The sequence below is a fragment of the Triticum dicoccoides genome, chromosome 1B (assembly GCF_002162155.2).
Source record: "Triticum dicoccoides isolate Atlit2015 ecotype Zavitan chromosome 1B, WEW_v2.0, whole genome shotgun sequence".
NCBI classification, from domain to species: Eukaryota; Viridiplantae; Streptophyta; class Magnoliopsida; order Poales; family Poaceae; genus Triticum; species Triticum dicoccoides.
In genome coordinates, this window is record NC_041381.1 from 154,592,545 (window position 1) to 154,615,846 (window position 23,302).

Consider the following 23,302-nt stretch of genomic DNA (forward strand, 5'->3'; position numbering starts at 1 on the left):
GCTTGCATAGTTGCAATGAGCAGAGAACATGCAGTAGACAAAGGAGGATTTTTAATAAGTATCGCTGCTGCCAAAGCACAGCTCATGATACTGCATGCAGCAAGTAAGTGATACTGATAAACAATTATGCAGAGGCCCTTGGACGTGCACTTGAAGGCAAAAGCATATATTGGTTCAGAAGCGCACCACACAACAGTCTAAGCAGCAAATGACCGACAATTAAACGCACAGGATGGTCTTAGGTGATTACATAAGATTCAAAAACATGATAAACATAGAAGTCTTGGTAGGCATGTATACTAATGCTAAGTTATATAATAAGGAGCTCTTGCAACTTGATTATATTGAGTATACGATTAGGCGCAGTCCCTTGGAAGTGCATTTAAAGGTGAAACCATATGCTTGACCTTCCTCCATGTGTGCCTCCCCATCAGCATTAAGAACAATGAGCGGTTTGGTAAATGATAGATAGAATCGATGTGAACCAATAGTTTTACTTGGATGCAAAATGGAACATTTTGAATTCATGTTCAAATGAGAAACACCCAGAAAATTAGAAAATCCTTATCCACAGCCCTGGGTGCATTACACAGAGCAAATTTGTGTCTAAACAGTAGAGAAATCACACAAGCTACCATAAAAAATGGTTGCCGCAAATGTTGAAGACTGCTCTGCTGGAAAATAGTCACACTGGCCTCGGCATCATCATTGCCCAGAGAGAGAGACTATTCGAGGAGCTCATCTTAGAGTTGATTCTGATTCTCGAACATCGACCCAAGCTGGATAGGGCGCTAACCACCAACTCTATGTGTTCAATATATATAGAGAGATATTTTAATAGATAGAGGAGGCTTGATCGATTCTCTGGTCATTACTGAACTCACATATAAGCAAGCTAGGTAATTTTGTAGGTGAGCAAGATCGTATAATCTGCCAAAAAATGTACGTCGAATACGCACACAAAAAGATACACACGGCGACAAAAGGTCAAGCGGTGTGCCGCAGTTGTGCCAGTGTCATGCTTGCTGCGCACACCAACCAAACTTTCACGCTCCGCTACAGATGTGTGCCGCACCGGCAGTCCGGCACCACCGGGCCCTACTGCACACCGAGCGACCGTGCGACATCGCCGTGCTACGACCATCACCCACTTGCATGCTCCCGTCGGCCGCCGTGCCGCAACCTCCATCGCATCAAGCATTCAACAAATCGGGTGTAATGAAGGAGGATACACGACGGCCGGGTCAGGGGGGCATGTAGGGGGGAGCCCACGCGGTTGACGCCTCCTTGGACTACTCTGCATTTTCACGGCCACGATTAAAGGAAAATGGGAAGCAAATCTCAGTATTTGTATTCCCACTGTCTCTCAGAAAGAACGACAATGGATTACAGACATGTGATCACTTAATGTGTCGGCAACAACAAGCAATCAGGAAGGCATGCACGCATGACAAATCAATAAAAAAGGAACCGCCTGCCTTGTGGCCCCCATAGCGCTTCAGCCACGCGTGTACCTCCGCTGCCGGCTGCCGGCCGCGTGCCGCATGTGAGCAGTCGCTCCAAGAAACGGCTCGTGAGTGTGGGGCTCGGTTCCCTCTCCTCCAGTTCTCCACCACGCGCGGTCTAGTCACCTGCCGCCGCCCCGACTCCACCGGAGCCCCAACTGCTGCCGCTGGATACATCTGGTCGAAGTACCAGTAGGTCCGCCGGAAACACCGAGGTCAGCCAACCACATCCCCCTCACTTTCTCTCCCTCGCGCCGCGAGTTTGCATCCCGAGTTGAATAATGGCTTGCTTCGAATCTGCTCGTCGTCACGCAGTCCCGGTGCCTCTGGCCATGGAGCAAGGGAGTCTGGTAAAGGAGCTATTTTACCAAGGCAACGGGCCTCCGGGGCTCGGAGAGGCCAGGATCCTCCTTCGATCTGAGCAAACAAATTCCACCTTCCAGATCAAGGTGATTGTGTTGATTCTGCTGCTCTTTCCAAGCCATTGAGTCATGCCGGAGGAAAGAGGTGGGCAACTTAGGAGAAGCTAGTTGAAGAAATTTTGGCTCTTGCTCCCTGAATAACAGAATCTGTTATCACTTTTTTTCATTAGTCAGCTGAACAGGAACGTGTACCTGTACTTCTACTGAAACTTAACGACACTGCTCCTCAAAGAAAGACGGTTATTATACTACTGCACAACTCTTACAAATGCAAGGAATGGTTGTGTCCACTGCTTCAGGTACAATTACCTCTCTTTTGAACCATGCCAGATAGTGCCCCTAAGTAGCAGGCATCGATATTTAGCATTAGTTATAGTCTTTGAGTCGCTTAAACATTGGTTGGCATATGCGTTCGGGGTTGTATTTATCATGGTGAAAGCATCAGCCACAAGACTAACTTACATATATGTAATCTACTTAACTTCTGATTTCATCAAATGTTCAACAATTGTAGTAGTATTCATACATTTCATTTGACCTGACCATCTCTACATCCATGGTTTAAACACAGGCACTGAACTCATCTTGGAGGAGTGGGAAAACTATACCTTTCATTTTTACACGGTACCATACATTACTTCCACTTGTTAAAATTATTATTTTTATCATCCTTAAATTGTGCTGTTCAATTTGTCCATCAAATATAGTTTTTAATAAATGGATAGTTATGTACTCAAAGAATATGAGACCAAAAATACGTAAGATGTTCCTTTAGTACCTCTCCCCTTCTGCAAGTTCAGCTGATCAATATTGCTAGTGTCGGTTCAGCTGAATGTTTGGACAGGGAAATCATGTCTAAAGGGAGTAAGAAAGTAAGCACTGCTGCATGACGTTTATAATTGAATAGTCAAACATTTTGAGTAGTAGCATAAAAGCCAGAAAAAATGACAAAAGGGAAATATAGGAGGTAGAGATCTCAATTGTAGTTCTGTAGATTGGTATACAAGAAAACACACACTTACCATTAATCTGGATAAGTGAGTTAGCGTGATAGTACGTTTTCAAACTCTCTGAAAGTAGATGGCTACCAAGCTTTTGTTTGCTGGAGAAGTGCCATGATACAGATGTATATATCTAGCATTGTCACCTCCATAAACAGTGAAACTTCAAAAGAAACAATTGTCACAGTCAGCTATCTTCAATCATAATGATAGTCTCATTCATTGCTAGGTTTGTAACCTTCTTGAAATTATGGTGCAACTAATCTGGAGAAAATCAATTGGCATAGGAGGAGACAATGTATACCCATAAAATTCATGTTAATAGGTTTACATTGAATTATTGGTTGAGACAAACCAACAAATTAGTATGGATGTTACAATTTGAATTCCAAGAATTATCATATACAAATCTGTGACTCCATTATCAAACTGAGTTAACATCTTTATCACCATGGATGAAAGAGCAATATAACAAGGTACAAAGACATAATAGTTGTAGGAAAGAGAAAGGATGGAGGGGAGAGGGCCGTGTGTGTGACATCCACCTCGTGTGGATCTGGCCGCTCGTCAGCGAGCCTTGCTGGTGAGCAGCAGGAGATCGACGTGAGACACCTCACCTCGAACTGACTCTTGCTCGACTGCACCTTGAATCTCACCAGTGCGTGGCGTGGCCATTGTGCGTCACATAGCAGTTTGTAAAATTGGGAATAGGGCAATATGAGGAAAATAGAGAAACCATACACATCATGGCGATGCTGAACTTCAACAGCCATGCACAGCGAAGCAGATCCTAAGCGCCCTTCTCCTTGCCGGCGCCAAACAATAGCTGGCGGTGAGGCGCTGCCGGCCGGCGTCACCTCTCCTACTGTGCCGCGGATCCCTGTCGTAAAAGACGAAGAATTGTCAAGTCGCTGCAGAGATGCAAATTAAAATTCCAATACATATCTGTTAGTATGCAAATTGTTTAAAACTAAGGTTGGACCTTGCAATGCACCACAACAACCAACGTTTTAGCATGCCATTTATTCCAAGAGCAGGATCGTAACATACTTTCAGAAAAGTGAAGTCCAGATCATACACTCATGAATAAAGGCTTTGGTTTTCAACTGCCACAATGATATCCCCCCTACAGCAAGCCCCTGCCAATAGCTCTAAACTGAACCAACAAGTTAGCATGTCATTTATTTACAAAGTAATGCTTAGCAACCTAATTCCCCAAAGGCAGGAGTCTAGATAGTTTCAGAATGTGCAGTTTAGATTATTTTTTCTAGTATCAATTCTGAACATGACACAACAGTTTAGCTCCTTTTATTTAAGCTCACAGCATGTGATGATTTTTTTTTGCAGTCACAATCGCAGTAGGTTTACTTGCACAATGCTAGTAACTTATTCTTTCTGTATTCTGAAATAAAACAAAAAAACAGACCTTAGAAACATCCAAGTAGCACCAAAAGAATAAAACAGGGGAGGATAGAAAATGCTCAAGCATCAGGATGGATGAGTAATTATCAAACAGAAACAAAAGGGCCTTCTTCCATTCTTTTTTGTTCCCTGTCACTTATATACATCACAGCAACACACATGCATTTTTAACTATAGAAAAACATAATTCCTAACTGAGGAACAAAGTTATATTAGAGCACCACATTTTATAAGCACTATACATCTATACTGACCTTACTTGGGTATGACCTAAGTAGGCTTGACATTCACCATGATTCATACACACAATGTACTACATCTGAGATAGAATGGTACCCACAAATTAACCAATTATCTATATAAATCAGAATTAAAATGTCTATTACTTTGCCTCTTCTCCGCAATGGTACATACAGTTGGAGAAACATGAAAATGCAAATAAATAAATCCTCCATATTTTTGGTGATCCATTAATCATAAGCAAACATTTATAGGTCAACTCCTCACATTCTGTACTGTTTGGAGGTATAAATAAGGAATAGAGAAATTAAGAAACAGTGACTTAATTAGTCTTTGACCAATATTTGAAGGTATAAATAAGTAGGCAAATTGGTATCCAATTGCCGGCTTGAGTTTCACATTTGAAGACCACTTATTTCCATGGATTATAGGCATTAGATACTGGTTGATTTCAAAGTTTCAATTTACATGAATTGGAAGGAAAAAAGATAGAGCAGAAAAGGAATTTATCAGGTAGTGGAGGAGCTCACCCATAGTTTAGACCCGTCGATCTAGCCGTGTGGATGCTGGATGTAGAAAGAGAGCATGCATGCTCTTCTTCCTCCTCCCACCACACCACATCAGAGGAGGGGTTGGAGCAGGCTGTGGCATAGGTACAAGTTCAAAAGAGAAAAGGGAATGAAACCGTGAAGCAATATAGTCACTACTCCAACACCAATAATCCTAAAGGTGGTTGTACTATACACTATAACCAACGGCTATGCATAAAATTTAATAAAAGCATTTGAGAAAAAATAATAAGATTAAAATGACATTACAATTTGCTCAATAGTCCAATGCTTTGATTATAAAATTACTCCAAATAGATGACTGAACAATATGGAAAATTAATAAAGGTATGATGCTGATGATTTATTTCATATTAAAAGAAGATAAGTAATGGAGATTGTATTATTAGTAAATAAATAACAAAATGATGTACTTTTATGTAGAATTAAAAAGATGGAGGGCAAAATAAATACATATGGCTATCCTATTCCACAATGAATAAGAATAAACAATCAGCCAAACTAAATCAGTCTATTTGAAGGTTTGTACTCCCTCTGTCGGTGCATTAGGCAACTAAGGAGCTGCATCGCGACCTAGGCACACACAGATGGCCAATGCACGGGAAGGAGGGAGTAACCTATGTCCTGATTAGTGACAGGCCATCAAAGCAAAAGTATATTCAAGATTTTCAATGATATAAATGTAGTTGAAATAAAGCTCCAGATTCAGTATGTTATGCTTAGTTCTTTCTAGAGCCAGAACATAATAAGAATATTCACTATTTAGATAAAACAAGAAAATCACCTCAAACCACATTTTTCTACTAGTGGGCTTATCAATTGAGCTCACTTGTGATGTCATCTCTTCCTGAACTGCCATTGACATGTGCTGCATGGCAAAGGCACATAACCCTGTCATCAACAACAACGGTATTCTGAATAGTCAGGAAAGGTGCAACACAAAATATGGCTACAAATTTCTTTTCTCTGTAATCACAACAAGAACTGATCATATTACAAAAAGAACTACATCATCTCCCATCAGTAGAAAAAATCTCATTGTCTTTGACAGAAATATATTTAATTTAATAACTAATTCAGGAAAGCTCATGCACACGCGTAGCATAATAACAAAACAACAGTTCCCTTAAAATTAGGTAAGAGGCAGCATCTAAGATAGCCTCGGCGAACAACAGGGGATGGATAGTCTATAATTTGAAGGGAACTGTTGTTATAAACTAAAAAAATGATTCTGAACTGCAATAGTAGTGTAGCACAAATATACTGCTTTATGTATTCCGGTTGATCAGTTCATATCAACTTGACTTTCCAATGCTTGAACAATTGAATGAATTTTGCAACTGAAACTAAACACAAACTAGCACCATCAAAACAGAGGCAATTGACGTGGTGCCACGCAATGTCTTATTGACCTTGGCCACCACACCAGCCTAAATTGTAAATAGATGCGCAAGCCAATCTCCGTACCTATAAGTATTCGGTGTAGGATAGTGCAAATAAGGGATATTAGCCTACAGAAATATGGGGTCATGGCAAGGTTGATCCCTTTCTTTTTCTATCATGTTCGTCTTCCTGCGTCCAAAGAGCATCCGAACCTTGCTTCAAAGATAAGGAGCCCCACAAGGGTGACCAAAGCCAATATAGCAATCAAATGAGTCGATATCTCCTTGTAAGCATTGTGTTTATGTTGGTTATATCCTGCATTTGACATGAAACAGATGGTGTCAAATTGAGTTGATCCACCGGCAAATAAAATCAAGGCATAAAGAAGTTGATTCCAGCTTGGGCATATGCTCACAACAATCAATAGATAGTACGAGCGGGGGGTGGGGGTGTAATTAGATTAGTCTGACCTTGGATGCGCCAAAATCCTTCACGGCCAGCACCATTGAGCTAGCATCTTCTCTCCCTGTCACCTCCATCGGATAATATCATCAAAAACAAAACACCACTGATTCCAACATTCCGAAAATCCTCAAGACTCATGGAGTTTATCCCGGCCAATCAAAACCAGAGAATTCACCCTTTGCTAAGGGGGGGAGTATTATACCTGAAACTCGCAGGTAACAGTAAATAGGCCGGTGAGGGAACTAACCAACAAGATAAATGCACTACCCATTCAATTTGATCATATCTTCTTGTGCTTTCCTCCGAAAGGCAACACAATTTTGTCAAAGAGATAGCCTGAAGCAACATCTTGTTTTGTTCATATCAGAAAGTCAGTATAAAGTATTACATACCTTTAGCAAGAGGGCTTCGGCAACAGTTATGTATATTCTGATGACCTGGGATAGAATCAACCATAACATCAAAATCAAACTGTAGGAACAAACGTGGGGTGGGGGGGGAGGGAGAGAGAGAATTCACCTTGTTCCCCATGACCCAACTCTTCGTCAAAATTCTTCCTCTTCTTTTTTGTCTCAGACCTTCACACATCATGCTTAGAAAAACGATAAACCAACAATTGAAATCAGATCATCAAAAAACTAAGGTTAATTTCAAAGGAAGAAGATGAGACGCAGATGGGCAACCTAGATTGAGGACGACAACGAGGGCCGACGAGCAGCGTCCGACACATGACGTGAGCGCCATCTCGGCCTCCGGCCTCGCTGCTCCTTCCCCCAGTGCCGTCCTCCTGTGCTCCTTCTCCCTCCCCGCCGTCCTCCTCTGCTCCTGAGCAGCGACCTGTGACCGGTCCAGAACCACAGCCCACAGCGGTGGCTGATGGAGGATGGGGAGGCATCGTCCTGCAGGAGGCTGCGGGAAGAACTACGCAAGCGGCGACGGTGACCATACGCTGGGCTCCGAGGTCAGGGGAGGACGAGGCAGCGCAGTGGCGGCGGAGAGAATTGGGGAACGGGAAGCGGAGCTCAAGAAGGGAGCGATTGGTGGGTCAAAGACGCGAGCGATTGGTGGCTAGGGTTTCACCGTGCGAACCCCACGCTCGCTGCAGAGCCTTTCTTTTTTCACGCAGGCTACGTGTGAGACGCACCACCACGCTGGGCCCGTGGGTAAAGAAGGCCTACCCGTCATTCACTGGAGCATGAAACAATAACGTGCGAAAAAACAGACGGTTAGATTATTGACAGCACCGTAAAACGCTACAGTGGTGGTGGATCGAGCGAACGACGTTCACCGCGCGACGCGAATGCCCCAGAATGGCGGGTACTTTAGGAGGCTTTATATGTTAGATCACGCACGACAACAAGTAGACAGGTAGGGAAAGATTGGACGACGCACGAGGGGAAGCATCATACGACCACGTCGATGCCGTCCAATGCACGGTTACATCTCGTCAAAGGTAGAGGTGAGACGTGACGAGCCGATCCCACACTTGGCTACCAATGGTTAGGTTGAGCGTGAGGCCCATTGGAAAAGATTCCCTGTGAGGATTAACCTATATAGCTAGACGGAACAAAGATTCTTTCCGTCTAGCTCCCGTTTTGATGGTGTGTCTAGCATTGTTGGTGGGCGGGTGAAGGTGTATCTCTGGTGGATCTGTTCGGATCTGGTTGTCGTTGGTCTAAGTTTGTGTGTCTTTAGGTTGGATCATTCTGATCTACGCTACTCTTCATCGGCGGCGGTTACTGTTTTGGTGCGCTGGACCTTTGGGGCCTTAGCATGATGACTTCTCGACTGTCCATTACAAGTTTTGTCCAGCACCGGCGCGTGAGATAGCGGCGCCTTCGCTCGCTTCAGTGCTTATAGTCGTTGCTAGGTGGTGTATGAATCTTGATGTGATCTTTATTATTTCTGATGTTTCTTGTACTGCCATGATTGATTTTTTTCCGCAAAAAAGAAAAAAGCTAATCTTATAATCAGATATTCAATTTGGCTCCCATATCCACGTACCCCTGATATCCCTACTGTTGCCTCATCCCAAGATTTGCAGATGGGCGGTTCCCCTCTTATATCCTTCTCTTTTAGAAAAAAAGGGAGTACCTTGAGGGCAGCGATTCGGTGCCCAGACTCATCGGCACCCGGCCAAAAAAATTCATAAACAATATTAGAAAAATTCAAAAAAATTCAAAAAAAATCGTCATGGTAGACAATTTATTGCGTGAGGTTCGCTCTAAATTTTAGCTCATTTGGATATCTGAGTAGCTCTCAGCAAAAAAGATAAATCGGATCAAAATAGTACATGAACAGTAAACTATTTTACAGACCCCAAATTTGTCTTATTTGTCGAGAGTTTCTCAGTTGTCCAAATGATTTGAAAATTAGGGCAGACCTCACGCATCAAATTGTTTACCATGAGAAAAAAATAGAATTTTTTGAATTTTTCTAATATTTGTTTTTATTTTTTTATTCAACATGGGTGCAGATGAGCCTGGGCTCACAAAAAGGATTTTCGGAGTACCTTTGCCTTTGCATCACAGATGTACACAACCATTTTACTAAATGGGAATCAAGTTCAAATCATTGAGTATCAGACGCAGTGGCGGAGCTCCCGGCGACCCGGGCTGCTTCTTGAGGCTGCTCCGGCCATTCTTCACTAATTAGTTCAAAGCAACCATGATTAGTATTGCTAATTCCTTGGGCAAATGCTGGACCACTCCACGGTGTAAAGAATTTGCCCCGGCTCCTTGAGCTGGCCGGCTCCGCCACTGATAGACGGTAATACAAATAGAAAGAAAACATGTAGGAAAAGTAGGGAAGATAGTCTCAGGGATGGCTCTGCTCTCTCCTCTCGCTCCCTCCCTCCCGGCGCCGTCGCTCCCTTCCCCCGGCCCTTCTTCCCTCGCCCCCTGTTCCTTCGACGGCGTTCTGGGCCATGCTTCCCCTTTCCCCCCTGCGTCTGGATGCTCCTCTCCCGCTCGCTCGGCGGTGGGGCGCTCTCCGGTGGCTTCGCCGTCTCCGCTGGGCTCCTGCTTCTGGGCTCTCGCCCTCGATGGGGACGGCTCGTCGGATGAAGCTCCGTCTCTGCGCCCTTCTCCCTCTCGGTCGGGGCGGGCCCCGGCTCCTGCTGCTGCTCCGCGCCTCCGCAAGTTTGCTCCGGACAGCCGGGGACGGTCGGTGCCGTCGCCGCCGTCTGTTGATGGCTGGTTTCGGGTGTCTCGTCGCCGACGCAAATCTGGTAAGGTCTCCTTCTGCTCGCTGTCCCCTGGGATTTTGGGGGCCGCTCCGGGCGTGGCTAGCCCCTCCTTCCCCTCCTCTTCCTCTGGTTCGGCCTCCCCGACGCCGGCGGCGGCGCCACCGGGGCTGGGCGCGGCGCTGGTTCCGCTTGCCCTAGATTTGGTCTCCTCTTCGTTGACCAGTGGATCACGGGCTGGCCCGTTTGTTGGGCATGTTGGGCCGCCTGGCGGTGAGGTGTCCTGTCGGCCCGCTCCCTCCCTTTGGCGTCTGGTGTCGACTTCCCCCCTCCCCTCTGTGGACCTAGTCCGGCCCCTCTCTTCTTTGGGCCCTCCCTCCCTCCCCTCGGCACGCCTGGCCCGTCGGGCCCTAGAGGGCACGGCGCGGTCAGGGTATATATGGATCCCCCGCGGTGCCTCCCCCCCTCTATTAGGGTTTCCTACTTCCATCGCAGATCTGCGTCGCCACCATCTCCCCATCCGCGGTCTCGTTCGCTCTAGCCCTCCCCCTCCCCTTCTCCTCTCCTTCGCCTTGCTGCTCTCCATGGACAAGTTGCGGGGCTCTTCCTGCGAGGCCATGTCTGGTAGCAAGCGGCGGCGGGAGGATTCGCCGGGCCCCGCTGCGGATCTGGAGCTTGAGGCCTCGCTTCGCTCCAAGCTGGAGGCGGAGCAGGCGACTCGTGAGCAGGTGGCTTGCGACCGCGCGGCTTGGGCTGCCGGCCCAGAGTGGCTTCAGCGTTCTGAGCAGGAGCGGGCATCCGAATATGGCCCGCAAGGGTCCGGATCTGGGGCCTTCCTCTCTCTGGCGATGGATCCCTGGGAGGCGGCGGCGGTGACTGGTAGGGGGATCTCCTCCTCCTCTGGTGCTGCTGCGGCCCTTGGTGCGGGGCATAGCGCGTCGGCTTCGGCTCGGATCCCCCCTCCTCCTGCGCGCTCGATCGATGCGGGTGCGGGTCCTCGTCCTCCGCTGCGCTCCTTTGCGGGGCCGGCGCGCCGGCCTGGTGGTTCTTTCCCTGGTGCTTCCTCCTCGTCGGGGGTGGGGGACGGTCTTCTGCCACCTCCCGCCTCCCTCCCGCAGCTTCGCCCTTCTTCCTCTACCCCAAGCAATCCATCTGCGCTCACCTGTTTCGCGTGCCACAGGCCCGGGCACTTTCAGTCCAGATGCACCAATCTGCCATTTTGCCTGATTTGCCGCTCTGACGGTCACCTTACTGTCAACTGCATGAGCCGCCTGAAACCCCCGTCGGTCATCCAGTTTGGGTTGGGGCTCCGTGGTTGCGCTTTCTTTGCCTTGGGCAGTGACCTTCCTGTCCTTACGGCGGTGCCCTCCCTCTCTAATGCTGCTATTGTGACTGTGAAAGACCAAAAGATCTCGCCTCAGACTCTGCTGGAAGGGCTTTGGATTTGGGATATTGAGGGATGGGACTGGCAAGTCAATCAGATCTCGGACTTTGAATTCTCTGTTGTCTTCCCCTCCAAAGAATGCCTGCGGATGATTGCTTCATGTACAAGCTTTACCCCCCCCCCCCTCAACCAGTTGGTGGTTTATGTCAAGCCGGCCTCTTGCAGTGGTAGGATGGTTGGCCCTTTGTCCCAGGTTTGGGTGTTGATTGATGATCTGCCAGTGGGGCTTCGCTCGTCTGCTTTTCTCATGGCGTTCTGGGTGTTGATCGGGAAACCTGTGGAGGTGGACCTTGAATCTCTGGACAAAGTTGGCCCTGCTCGGATTAAGATTTGGTGCATGGATCCGTTGTGTGTTCATGGATGTATTGATGTCTTCCCTTCCCCAAGTGGTGTTCGTCTCCGGGTTTGGGTGGAGGGCGCGAATGCTGTTCAACCCCCTCCTCCCCCTCCTCCCCCTTCCAACCCCTCTGACAAGCATGACAAGGATGGTGATGGTTCTGCTGGTGGTCACAATCCTAGTGACGGTTCTAACTTGAGGTTTACCCAGTCTGAATGGGATGGTCTGGCTGAGTCGGAGCGTGAGTTGTTTCATTCCCAGGCCCCTGCTGGTACGGCTCCGCGTGAGGCGGCGGCTATCCCCAAGGATGACTCCCTGATTCCCCCTGTTGATGATGTGCGTCTGAAGGATCAGCCGATCTCTGCTACTCCCACCTCTGGTGCCTACTCCAACCTCCCGGTTCGCCCGATTTCACCCACTCGCTCTGGGATTGAGGACCTGCATGTTTCTCCTGATCGTGACGTGGTGGGAGCCCAGTCTAATACAAAGAAGAAATCCTCTATGCGCAAGTTTTCGGCCAAGAGCAGAAACTCTTCGGGCTCCAAGCAGTCCATGACTGGCATTTGTCACTGCCTCGACAAGGATCTCGGCTTGATGTCTCGCTCTGGCCCCATCCTGGCTTCTCCTGTGGCTCCATCTCCTGCGTTTCGGTCGCCTGCGTCCACGGCTCGCAAAGGTAGGCGGGTCGCCGATGTGGGTGGTTCCATCATGGAGCGGGCGGAAAGGCGGGTTGCTGCTAAGGATCTTCCTCCTCCTCCAGGTAATCAACATGGCCCTTTCCCTTCTTTTTCCCCACCCCGGCTAGTCCTTCCATCTTTATCTGATGATTTCCTGTTAAATATTATGTCGGATGTGGGAGTGTTGGTAGATCCTGAAGTTTGTTCCCCTATTACTCTTCTTTCTACTATTCGGGCTAACAAGCTAGCCCAGGCGGCTATTGCTAAAGCTAAAGAGGCCGTTGCCTCTTCGGCTGCTGCTTCTGTAGATACCCGGGCTCAGGGTGAGGGGGTGGAGGTTGGTAGTGGCCAACCTTTGTCTAGCACTTCTAAAACGGGCCCTTCCAAACGCTCAAAACCCTGCATGGCTCCTAGCAGGTCTAGCCTCCGCAATAAAAACCTGTCATATAAATGAGGGCCTTATTCTGGAACATTAGGGGTTTGGTGCTAGGGGGCGCCGGGATCAAATTAAAGATTTGGTGCATAGGAATAATGTTGATTTGGTAGGGTTCGTGGAGACTTTCAAAACTTCTTTTTTCCCTCATGAGTTGTCATCTATTGCAGGTATGGATAGATTTGATTGGCATGTGTTACCCGCGTCAGGCCATTCGGGTGGCACCCTCATTGGCTCCAAAAGAGATGTTTTTGATTTCGTTGCCTTTGGTCACGGTATTTTTTGGGCCAGCAAAGTTGTTTGCCAAAAAGCCCTTAATTTGTTATGGGAGTTCATTGTAGTTTATGGGCCTGCTGATCATTCTCTCTCCTCTCTATTTCTGGACGAGCTCTCTGAAAAGATTGAGGCTTGTAACCTACCGATGGTTATCGGTGGAGACTTCAATCTCCTTCATTCCCCTTCTGATAAAAATAATAACAACTTCTCCTGGCCTCTGGCTAATGCTTTCAATGACTTTATCAGTTCTAATGCCATCTGTGACGCCCTCGATTCAATCGTACACTAATCATACACGCAAATGTGTACGATCAAGATCAAGGACTCACGGGAAGATATCACAACACAACTCTAGACACAAATTAAAATAATACAAGCTTTATATTACAAGCCATGGGCCTCGAGGGCTCGAATACATCAGCTTGAATACAAACGAGTCAGCGGAAGCAACAATATCTGAGTACAGACATGAATTAGACAAGTTTGCCTTAAGAAGGCTAGCACAAAAGCATCTACGATCGAAAAGGCAAGGCCTCCTGCCTAGGAGCCTCCTAACTACTCCTGGTCGTCGGCGGTCTCCACGTAGTAGTAGACATTGGCGGTGGCATCTGACTTCTGGGCTCCAACATCTGGTTGCACCAACCGGAAAGAAGAAGAAAGGGGGAAAAGGGGGAGCAAAGCAACCGTGAGTACTCATCCAAAGTACTCGCAAGCAAGGATCTACACTACATATGCAACATTATCAAAGGAAGGTTGTATATGTGGACTGGGCTGCAGAAATGCCAGAATAGAGAGAAGGCCTAGTCCTATCGAAGACTAGCATCTTCTGGAAACCACCATCTTGCAGCAAACAGGAGGGAGTAGAGTAGCATAAAGTAAAGAAGTAGTAGTGTTATCAACCTCGGCCGGAGATCCTTTCTCGACTCCGTGCGAGAAAGAAATCCCAGAGCCATACTATCCAGTTATCATCACAAACCACTTCTCATCACCATCCAATTCTCATCACAAGTATCCAGTTCTAGTTGTATCGATCGGGATACAACTCCGAGTGTCCGTTACCGTAGGACAGGCTATCGATAGATGTTTTCTTCCCTGCAGGGGTGCACCAACTTACCCACCACGCTCGCTTAACTCCGTCCGGACACACTTTCTTGGGTCATGCCGGGCCTCGGCCAAACAATACGCCGCAACCCGACCTAGGCTTAATAGAGAGGCTAGCACGCCGGACTAAACCTATGCCCCCAGGGGTCATGGGCCATCTCCCCGGAAACTCCTGCACGTTGCGTACGCGGCCGATGAGCAGACCTAGCCTCCCTTATACAAGAGAAGGCGTAACCAGTCCAACCCGGCGCGCGCCACTCAGTCGCTGACGTCTATTAAGCTTCGGCTGATGCATACGACGCAGAACACCCATACTATGCTCACGTGATGGTTAGTGCTATCAGGCCAGAGGCCCCTCGGATCAAATATCCAAATCGTAGTGGATTAGGAATGCGCGGTAACAAGTAGAGACTCACGAAAGATGTGACCCCGTCGCCCCGTCTCGAGGACTTGCGGCAAGGGCTAGGAATGCCCGGCCACGCCTCGTAATTATCTCTCGGGCACCTTCCAGGTCAAACCGTCTCCACATCACTCGCAATTATGCTCGCACGGATACTCCTCAGGGTCGACCCGTCTTTAGTAACATGGTTCAGTGTAACATAGTAACCATAGTAACCGTGTGTCCAAACATCAAGGGGAAAACCCGAGAAATCACCCCCGGTGAATTCCACTCGATGTAATCAACAAGGTGAACGTAAGAGGAATCACCCCCGAGGTTCACACTTGAGGGGTTGCACGACAGAGTCATATCGGAAGTGGTTAAGGCGGAATCACCCTCAATGACCACGACCGAATAACTGCACTACAGGGTTAACATCAGAAGTGCTGTAGAGGTCTCACCCTCGGCACTCGATAGTAACCCAGCAGTGTCGAACAACTAAGGTGAAAGTGATGTGCGGTGTCGGGGCCTGGTCTTCCATCCTGTTGATCGTGTCTTCAATGATGAAGCAAGGACAACAAGGACAAGATGGGGGTCACTGATGGATCTCTAACCAACCTATACTAAGCAGTTTAGGATAAGCAGGTAATGTACAACAATAGATACAAAAGCAGGCTATGCATCAGAATAGGAGCAATCAATAACGGTAGTGAAATCTAATGCAAGCATGAGAGAATCGAATGGGCGATATCGGGATGATCAAAAGGGGGGCTTGCCTGGTTGCTTTGGCAAGGAGGGGTCATCGTTGACGTAGTCGATCACAGGGGCAGCATCGGTCTCGGGGTCTACCGGAGAGAAAAGGGGGAAGAAACAGTAAATATAGAGCGAACATAGCATAACAGGACAACAAGCAGAGCTAGACGTGTTTTAACGTGGTGCTACACGATACCGGCGAGGGGGGAAGTCAACCGGGAATGTTTTCTCAGTTCCGGACCTGTGTTAGACAAATGACCGGAGGGGGAAAGTCCCATGTTCAGCATGCTAGAGGCATGTGACAGATGAACGGACCGCGTATTCGGATTCATTGGATTTTTCTGAGCAACTTTCATATAGAAAACATTTTCATTTGATATACGGTTTAATTTCTATGAATTTTCAAAGATTAAAACAATTTCTGGAATTATTTAAATTAACAGAAAAGGAAATATGATGTCAGCATTGCATGGGATGACGTCAGCAGTCAACAGACTCACTGCCCAGGTCAAACTGACCAGTGGGTCCCGGGTGTCAGCGGCTGCTTAGGTTAATTAAACATTTTAAATTACACTGAAGTTAATTAGCGAGTGGGGCCCGCCTGTCATTGACAAGGGATGCCCAGTCAACAAAGTTGACTGAGTCAACTTAGTCAATAGGGGCCCGCGGGGCCCGCTGGCAGTGACCCAGGGGGTGGCCCCAGGTGTGCCAGCTCAACGGTGGTGCCGGAACTAGCTCCGGCGACCAAATCCGCGGTGGAGGGCGCGGCCGTGCATCGGGATTCGTCGTCCGACCGCCAAAATGGCCGCGGGCGGGCGCGTTCGAACGGGGAGAAGATGCCGCGTCCAACTGGAGTGGTTACGAGGCCGGAGCTGGATGGAGGTGACGGCAGCGAGCACCGTAGCGGATGCCGGACTTCGGGCGTCGTTGGATACGGCGCTGCATGGCACGGGAAGGCGCGCTAGGGGTCTCGTTGGACTCGCACGAGCTCCAGGAGCTCGTCTACGAGCTCGGACGCGAGCTCGGGCTACGGTGGTCACGGCGGCGAGCTCATCTACGGCGACGAGTACGGCCATGACGTGGTCGGCGGCTACGAGCGCGGGGATGAGCAGGGAGTGAGGGGAGAAGGAGAGGAGCTCACAGCGCTCCTGCAGATGTGCAAAGCATGCTCGGGGGAGAGCTCGCCGGAGCGAATCGACGGCGTGGTCGTGTGGTGGCCGTAGATGAGGAAGATGAATAAAGCGACGACGGTGGTGCTCCCGGTCCCGATCCAGTGTAGAGGAAGAAGAGGCCGACCACGACGGAGCTCCCGGACTTGTCGGAGCAGCGGACGGGCGATGGTGGCCGCGGGATCGACGTGGCGACGGCGGCGGGCGCGCTCGGGTCAGAGAGAGGGGAGTGAGCGAGCGAGGAAGAGAGAAGGGGGAAATGGTGAGGCATCCAGGGGGAGTGGATGTGGTGGTAGGTGAGGGGGAGGGCTCGAGGCGTCGCCCTTATCCTCTCCGCGGCGCCTGTAGCGGCGTGGCCGGCGAGGTGGTTCGGCGGCGACATGCGCGCGCGGTCGCTCGCACAGTGGGGGAGGGGGAAGAACACAGGGGGGAGTGGGCCCGCCTAGCATGGGCCAGTTGGCTCGGGTGGGCCGAAGCCCAAGGGGAGGCCAGGGGGTCTAGCCCCTTTTCTCTCTTTTTGCTTTTGTTTTAACTTTTGCTTTTCTTTTAACAACTTTATGTTATAGCTATTTTAGGCCAGTTAAAAAATTTGCAAAAAAAAGTTGGACCACCACCAATATTGTCAAAAGAATATTTGCCACATGATGAACATTTTAGTTTTCATGTTTGAGCAATTTTGAATTTCACACAGAATTTGAATTTGAATTCAACTGGAATGTGAAAGAACATGAGACAATAATGATCAGGCACATGTTTAGCAAAAAGATTAACTTAACCCCAGGGGTTAGTGTAGCATCATTACACCGGGGTGTTACAACTCTCCTCCTCTAACAGAAATTCTCGTCCCGAGAATTAAGAGGTAGAAGGGAACAGGTCGGGGTATTCAGCATGGAGGTTATCCTCGCGTTCCCAAGTGGCTTCATCCTTAGAATGATTTGACCATTGCACCTTGAGGAACTTGGTAACCTTCTGGCATGTTCGACGTTCAGCTTCTTCAAGAATGCAGATCGGATGCTCCTTGTATGTGAGATCATCTTGAATTTCTATCAATTCCGGATCCACTTCACGTTCCGGATCCTTGAAGCATCGACGAAGTTGCGACACGTGGAAGACGTCATGAACATGAGAGAACTGAGGTGGCAACTCAAGTTGATAAGCCACCAGTCCACGACGGGCGAGAATACGAAAGGGACCAATGTAGCGCGGAGCTAGCTTTCCCTTGACTCTGAACCGATGAGTGCCTCTCAAAGGAGTGACACGCAGATAAGCTTGTTCACCAGGTTGATAAGTTGAACCCAAGTGTTTCCGGTCATAGTTGCTCTTCTGGCGGGACTGGGCCGCTTTGAGATTATCCCGGACAATGCAAACCTGCTCTTCAGCTTGTTGAATAATGTCTGGACCAATGAGCGCCCGTTCCCCAGTTTCTGACCAATTCAGAGGGGTTCGGCACTTACGTCCATATAGCACTTCGAAGGGTGCCATCTTCAAGCTGGCCTGATAGCTATTGTTATAAGAGAACTCCGCATAAGGGAGAGATTCTTCCCACTTCTTGCCGAAAGAAATAACACAAACTCGAAGCATGTCTTCAAGAATTTGATTGACTCGCTCGACTTGGCCTTGGGATTGGGGATGATAAGTAGTGCTCTAGGTAATATGAGTTCCCATTGCCTCTTGGAAACTATCCCAGAACTTTGAAGTGAATAAACTGCCATGGTCTGAACTGATCTCCTTCGGAATTCCATGGAGTGACACAATTCTGGAGATATACAAGTTTGCTAATTGACTAGCAGTGATAGTCTCCTTGACTGGCAGAAAGTGAGCAACCTTCGAGAATTGGTCGATGACGACAAAGATAGCATCGTTACCTTTCTGAGACTTGGGAAGGCCTGTGACAAAATCCATTTGGATCTTATCCCACTTCCATTCAGGAATCGGAAGCGGTTGTAGAAGTCCAGCCGGTTTCTGATGTTCTGCTTTGACGCGACGGCAAACGTCACATTCTTCAATATATCGAGCAATGTCTTGCTTCATTTTAGACCACCAATACTTCTGCCGAATGTCTAGATACATCTTGGTACTTCCCGGATGAATAGAGAGAGGGGTGTCATGTGCTTCTTTCATCACCTTCTCTGTCATAAGCTCGAACCGGGGCACTACAATGCGATCTCTGAAGTATAAGGTCCCATCTTCAGCAAGCGAGAAATCTCTAGATTTCTCTAAGGCAAGATCCTTTTTCATCAAATCAACGTGAGCATCTTTGGCTTGAGCAGACTTAGTTGCTTTTAGAAGAGTTGGTTCCAGTACAAGGTTATTCAGAGAACCCTATGGAACTAGTTGAAGGTTTAGCTTGCATAGCTCTTCATAAAGGCGGGGTTGAGCTTTGTAGACCATGTGATTATTGCAATAAGACTTGCGGCTCAAGGCATCAGCCATTACATTAGCCTTGCCAGGTGTATAAGATATACCGCAGTTGTAGTCAGCAATAGCTTCCATCCATCGCTGCTGACGGAGGTTCAGATCTAGCTGAGTAAACAGGTACTTCAAACTCTGATGATCGGTGAAGATCTCACAACGATTACCGAGAAGGTACTGTCTCCATAGCTTCAGTGCAAAGATAACCGCAGCAAGCTCGAGGTCATGAACTGGGTAGTTCTCTTCATGAGGACGCACTTGACGGGAGGCATAAGCAATCACTCTGCGCTCTTGCATTAGGACATAGCCTAATCCTTGTCGTGAAGTGTCGTAATAGATGACGAAGTCCTTGCGAGAATCAGGGGGAGCAAGCACTGGGGCAGATGTCAGCTTGTCCTTGAGTGCCTGGAAACTTTCCTGACATTTGTCTGTCCAATCGAACTTAACGCCCTTGTGAACCAGATTAGTCAGGGGCTTGGCGATCTTGGAGAAGTTCTCGACGAAACGGCGACAATAACTGGCAAGTCCGAGAAAGCTTCTGACTTGCTTGATAGTCTTCGGAGGAGTCCAGTCAAGAATAGCCTGAACGCGCTCTGGGTTGACGGCAATACCATCCTTGGAGATGACATGACCAAGGTAGGTGACTTCGGGTAACCAGAATTCGCACTTGGAATACTTGGCATAAAGCTGATGCTCTCGAAGCTTTTCCAGAACAAGACGAAGATGTTCAGCATGTTCTTCTTTGTTCTTCGAATATGCCAGAATATCATCCAGATAGACTACGATGAACTTGTCGAGGTAATCCATGAATATGTAGTTCATCAGACGAGAGAATATAGCTGGAGCATTGGTTAAACCGAATGACATAACAGTATACTCGTAAGAACCATAACGAGTGACGAATGCGGTCTTTGGAATATCCTCTTCACGAACACGGATCTGGTGGTAACCCAACCTCAAGTCGAGTTTAGAGAATATCGATGAACCAGCTAGTTGATCATACAGATCATTGATCCGAGGAAGGGGATATTTGTTCTGAATTGTAGCTTGGTTGATAGGACGATAGTCTTGGACCAAACGATTCGTTCCATCCTTCTTCTTCACAAAGAGAGAAGGTCCTCCCCAAGCAGAGGAACTTGGACGAATGAAACCCTTGCGAAGAGATTTGTCGATTTCCTCCTTAAGTTCAAGGAGCTCATGAGGAGGCATCTTATAGGGTCGTTTGGCAATAGGAACGGTGCCTGGTTTCAAGTCGATGACAAACTCGACAGCCCGGGTAGGGGGTATTCCTGGAAGTTCTTCTGGAAAGACGTCTTGGAAGTTGCGAACAACTGGAATCTTTTCAATTCCCTCAAGAGGTGTTGCGTTGTAACACCCCGGTGTAATGATGCTACACTAACCCCTGGGGTTAAGTTAATCTTTTTGCTAAACATGTGCCTGATCATTATTGTCTCATGTTCTTTCACATTCCAGTTGTATTCAAATTCAAATTCTGTGTGAAATTCAAAATTGCTCGAACATGAAAACTAAAATGTTCATCATGTGACAAATATTCTTTTGACAATATTGGTGGTGGTCCAACTTTTTTTTGCAAATTGTTTAACTGGCCTAAAATAGCTATAACATAAAGTTGTTAAAAGAAAAGCAAAAGTTAAAACAAAAGCAAAAAGAGAGAAAAGGGGCTAGACCCCCTGGCCTCCCCTTGGGCTTCGGCCCACCCGAGCCAACTGGCCCATGCTAGGCCGGCCCACTCCCCCCTGTGGTCTTCCCCCTCCCCCACTGTGCGAGCGACCGCGCACGCACGTCGCCGCCGAACCACCTCGCCGGCCACGCCGCTACAGGCGCCGCAGAGAGGATAAGGGCGACGCCTCGAGCCCTCCCCCTCACCTACCACCACATCCACTCCCCCTGGACGCCTCGCCATTTCCCCCTTCTCTCTTCCTCGCTCGCTCACTCCCCTCTCTCTGACCCGAGCGCGCCCGCTGCCGTCGCCACGTCGATCTCGCGGCCACCGTCGCCCGTCCGCTGCTCCGACAAGTCCGGGAGCTCCGTCGTGGTCGGCCTCTTCTTCCTCTACACTGGATCGGGACCGGGAGCACCACCGTCGTCGCTTTCTTCATCTTCCTCATCTACGGCCATCGCACGACCACGACGTCGATTCGCTCCGGCGAGCTCTCCCCCGAGCACGCTTTGCACATCTGCAGGAGCGCTGTGAGCTCCTCTCCTTCTCCCCTCACTCCCTGCTCATCCCCGCGCTCATAGCCGCCGACCACGTCATGGCCGTACTCGTCGCCGTAGACGAGCTCGCCGCCGTGACCACCGTAGCCCGAGCTCGCGTCCAAGCTTGTAGACAAGCTCCTGGAGCTCGTGCGAGTCCAACGAGACCCCTAGCGCGCCTCCCCATGCCATGCAGCGTCGTATCCAATGACACCCGAAGTCCGGCATCCGCTACGGTGCTCGCCGCCGTCACCTCCATCCAGCTCCGGCCTCGTAACCACTCCGTTTGGACGCGGCATCTTCTCCCCGTTCGAACGCGCCCGCTCGCGGCCATTTTGGCGGTCGGACGGCGAATCCTGACGCACGGCCGCGCCCTCCGCCGCGGATTTGGTCGCCGGAGCTAGTTTCGGCACCACCGCTGAGCTGGCACACCTGGGGCCACCCCCTGGGTCACTGCCAGCGGGCCCCGCAGGCCCCTATTGACTAAGTTGACTTAGTCAACTTTGTTGACTAGGCATCCCTTGTCAATGACAGGCGGGCCCCACTCGCTAATTAACTTCAGTGTAATTTAAAATGTTTAATTAACCTAAGCAGCCGCTGACACCCGGGACCCACTGGTCAGTTTGACCTGGGCAGTGAGTCTGTTGACTGTTGACATCATCCCACGCAATGCTGACATCATATTTCCTTTTCTGTTAATTTAAATATTTCCAGAAATTTTTTTAATCTTTGAAAATTCATAGAAATTAAACCGTATATCAGATGAAAATGTTTTCTATATGAAAGTTGCTCAGAAAAATCCAAGGAATCCGAATACGCGGTCCGTTCATCTGTCACATGACCCTAGCATGCTGAAGGTGGGACTTTCCCCCTCCGGTCATTTGTCTAACACAGGTCCGGAACCGAGAAAACATTCCCGGTTGACTTCCCCCCTCGCCGGTATCGTGTAGCACCACGTTAGAACACGTCTAGCTCTGCTTGTTGTCATGTTATGCTATGTTTGCTCTATATTTACTATTTCTTCCCCCTCTTCTCTCCGGTAGACCCCGAGACCGATGCTGCCCCTGTGATCGACTACGTCAACGACGACCCCTCCTTGCCAGAGCAACCAGGAAAGCCCCCCTTTTGATCATCCCGATATCGCCCATTCCATTCTCTCATGCTTGCATTAGATTTCGCTACTGTTATTGATTGCTCCTATTCTGATGCATAGCCTGCTTTTGTATCTGTTGTTGTACATTACCTGCTTATCCTAAACTGCTTAGTATAGGTTGGTTAGAGATCCATCAGTGACCCCCATCTTGTCCTTGTTGCCCTTGCTTCATCATTGAAGACACGATCAACAGGATGGAAGACCAGGCCCCGACACCGCACATCACTTTCACCTTAGTTGTTCGACATTGCTGGGTTACTATCGAGTGCCGAGGGTGAGACCTCTACAGCACTTCTGATGTTAACCCTGTAGTGTAGGGTCGTGGTCATTGAGGGTGATTCCGCCTTAACCACTTCCAATATGACTCTGTCGTGCAACCCCTCAAGTGTGAACCTCGGGGGTGATTCCTCTTACGTTCACCTTGTTGATTACATCGAGTGGAATTCACCGGGGGTGATTCCTCGGGTTTTCCCCTTGATGTTTGGACACACGGTTACTATGGTTACTATGTTACACTGAACCATGTTACTAAAGACGGGTCGACCCTGAGGGGTATCCGCGCGAGCATAATTGCGAGTGATGTGGAGACGGGTTAGACCTGGAAGGTGCCCGAGAGATAATTACGAGGCGTGGCCGGGCATTCCTAGCCCTTGCCGCAAGTCCTCGAGACGGGGCGACGGGGTCACATCTTTTGTGAGTCTCTGCTTGTTACCGCGCATTCCTAATCCACTACAATTTGGATATTTGATCCGAGGGGCCA

The 23,302-nt window shown here is 48.6% G+C and overlaps 2 long non-coding RNA genes across 15 annotated transcripts in view; one reads left to right on the forward strand and one right to left on the reverse strand.

Moving 5' to 3' along the window:
- Positions 1-1,317: 1,317 nt before the first annotated feature.
- Positions 1,318-8,115, reverse strand: LOC119324755. 13 transcript variants are annotated; one of them, XR_005157167.1, is made up of 11 exons: positions 7,691-8,093; positions 7,527-7,599; positions 7,400-7,444; positions 7,013-7,209; positions 6,627-6,857; positions 5,944-6,050; positions 5,121-5,232; positions 3,474-3,808; positions 2,950-3,091; positions 2,706-2,806; positions 1,318-2,060 (listed from the first exon to the last, which is right to left on the reverse strand). It is a non-coding gene; the product is annotated as an uncharacterized LOC119324755 (long non-coding RNA). The 13 variants fall into 13 exon arrangements; XR_005157177.1 differs by having other exon boundaries at positions 1,318-2,074; positions 2,706-2,809; XR_005157159.1 differs by having other exon boundaries at positions 1,318-2,074; positions 2,706-3,091; positions 7,691-8,095.
- Positions 1,886-23,302, forward strand: part of LOC119324795 — a 28,785-nt gene continuing 7,368 nt past the window's right edge. Inside the window, exons 1-4 of one of the 2 annotated variants that reach the window (XR_005157190.1) lie at positions 1,886-2,012; positions 2,098-2,226; positions 2,499-2,551; positions 13,253-13,524. This is a non-coding gene — a long non-coding RNA (uncharacterized LOC119324795). Of the gene's footprint in view, positions 2,013-2,097; positions 2,227-2,498; positions 2,552-13,252; positions 13,525-23,302 lie in introns of those variants that run through there. The other variant, XR_005157187.1, reaches the window with a different exon arrangement.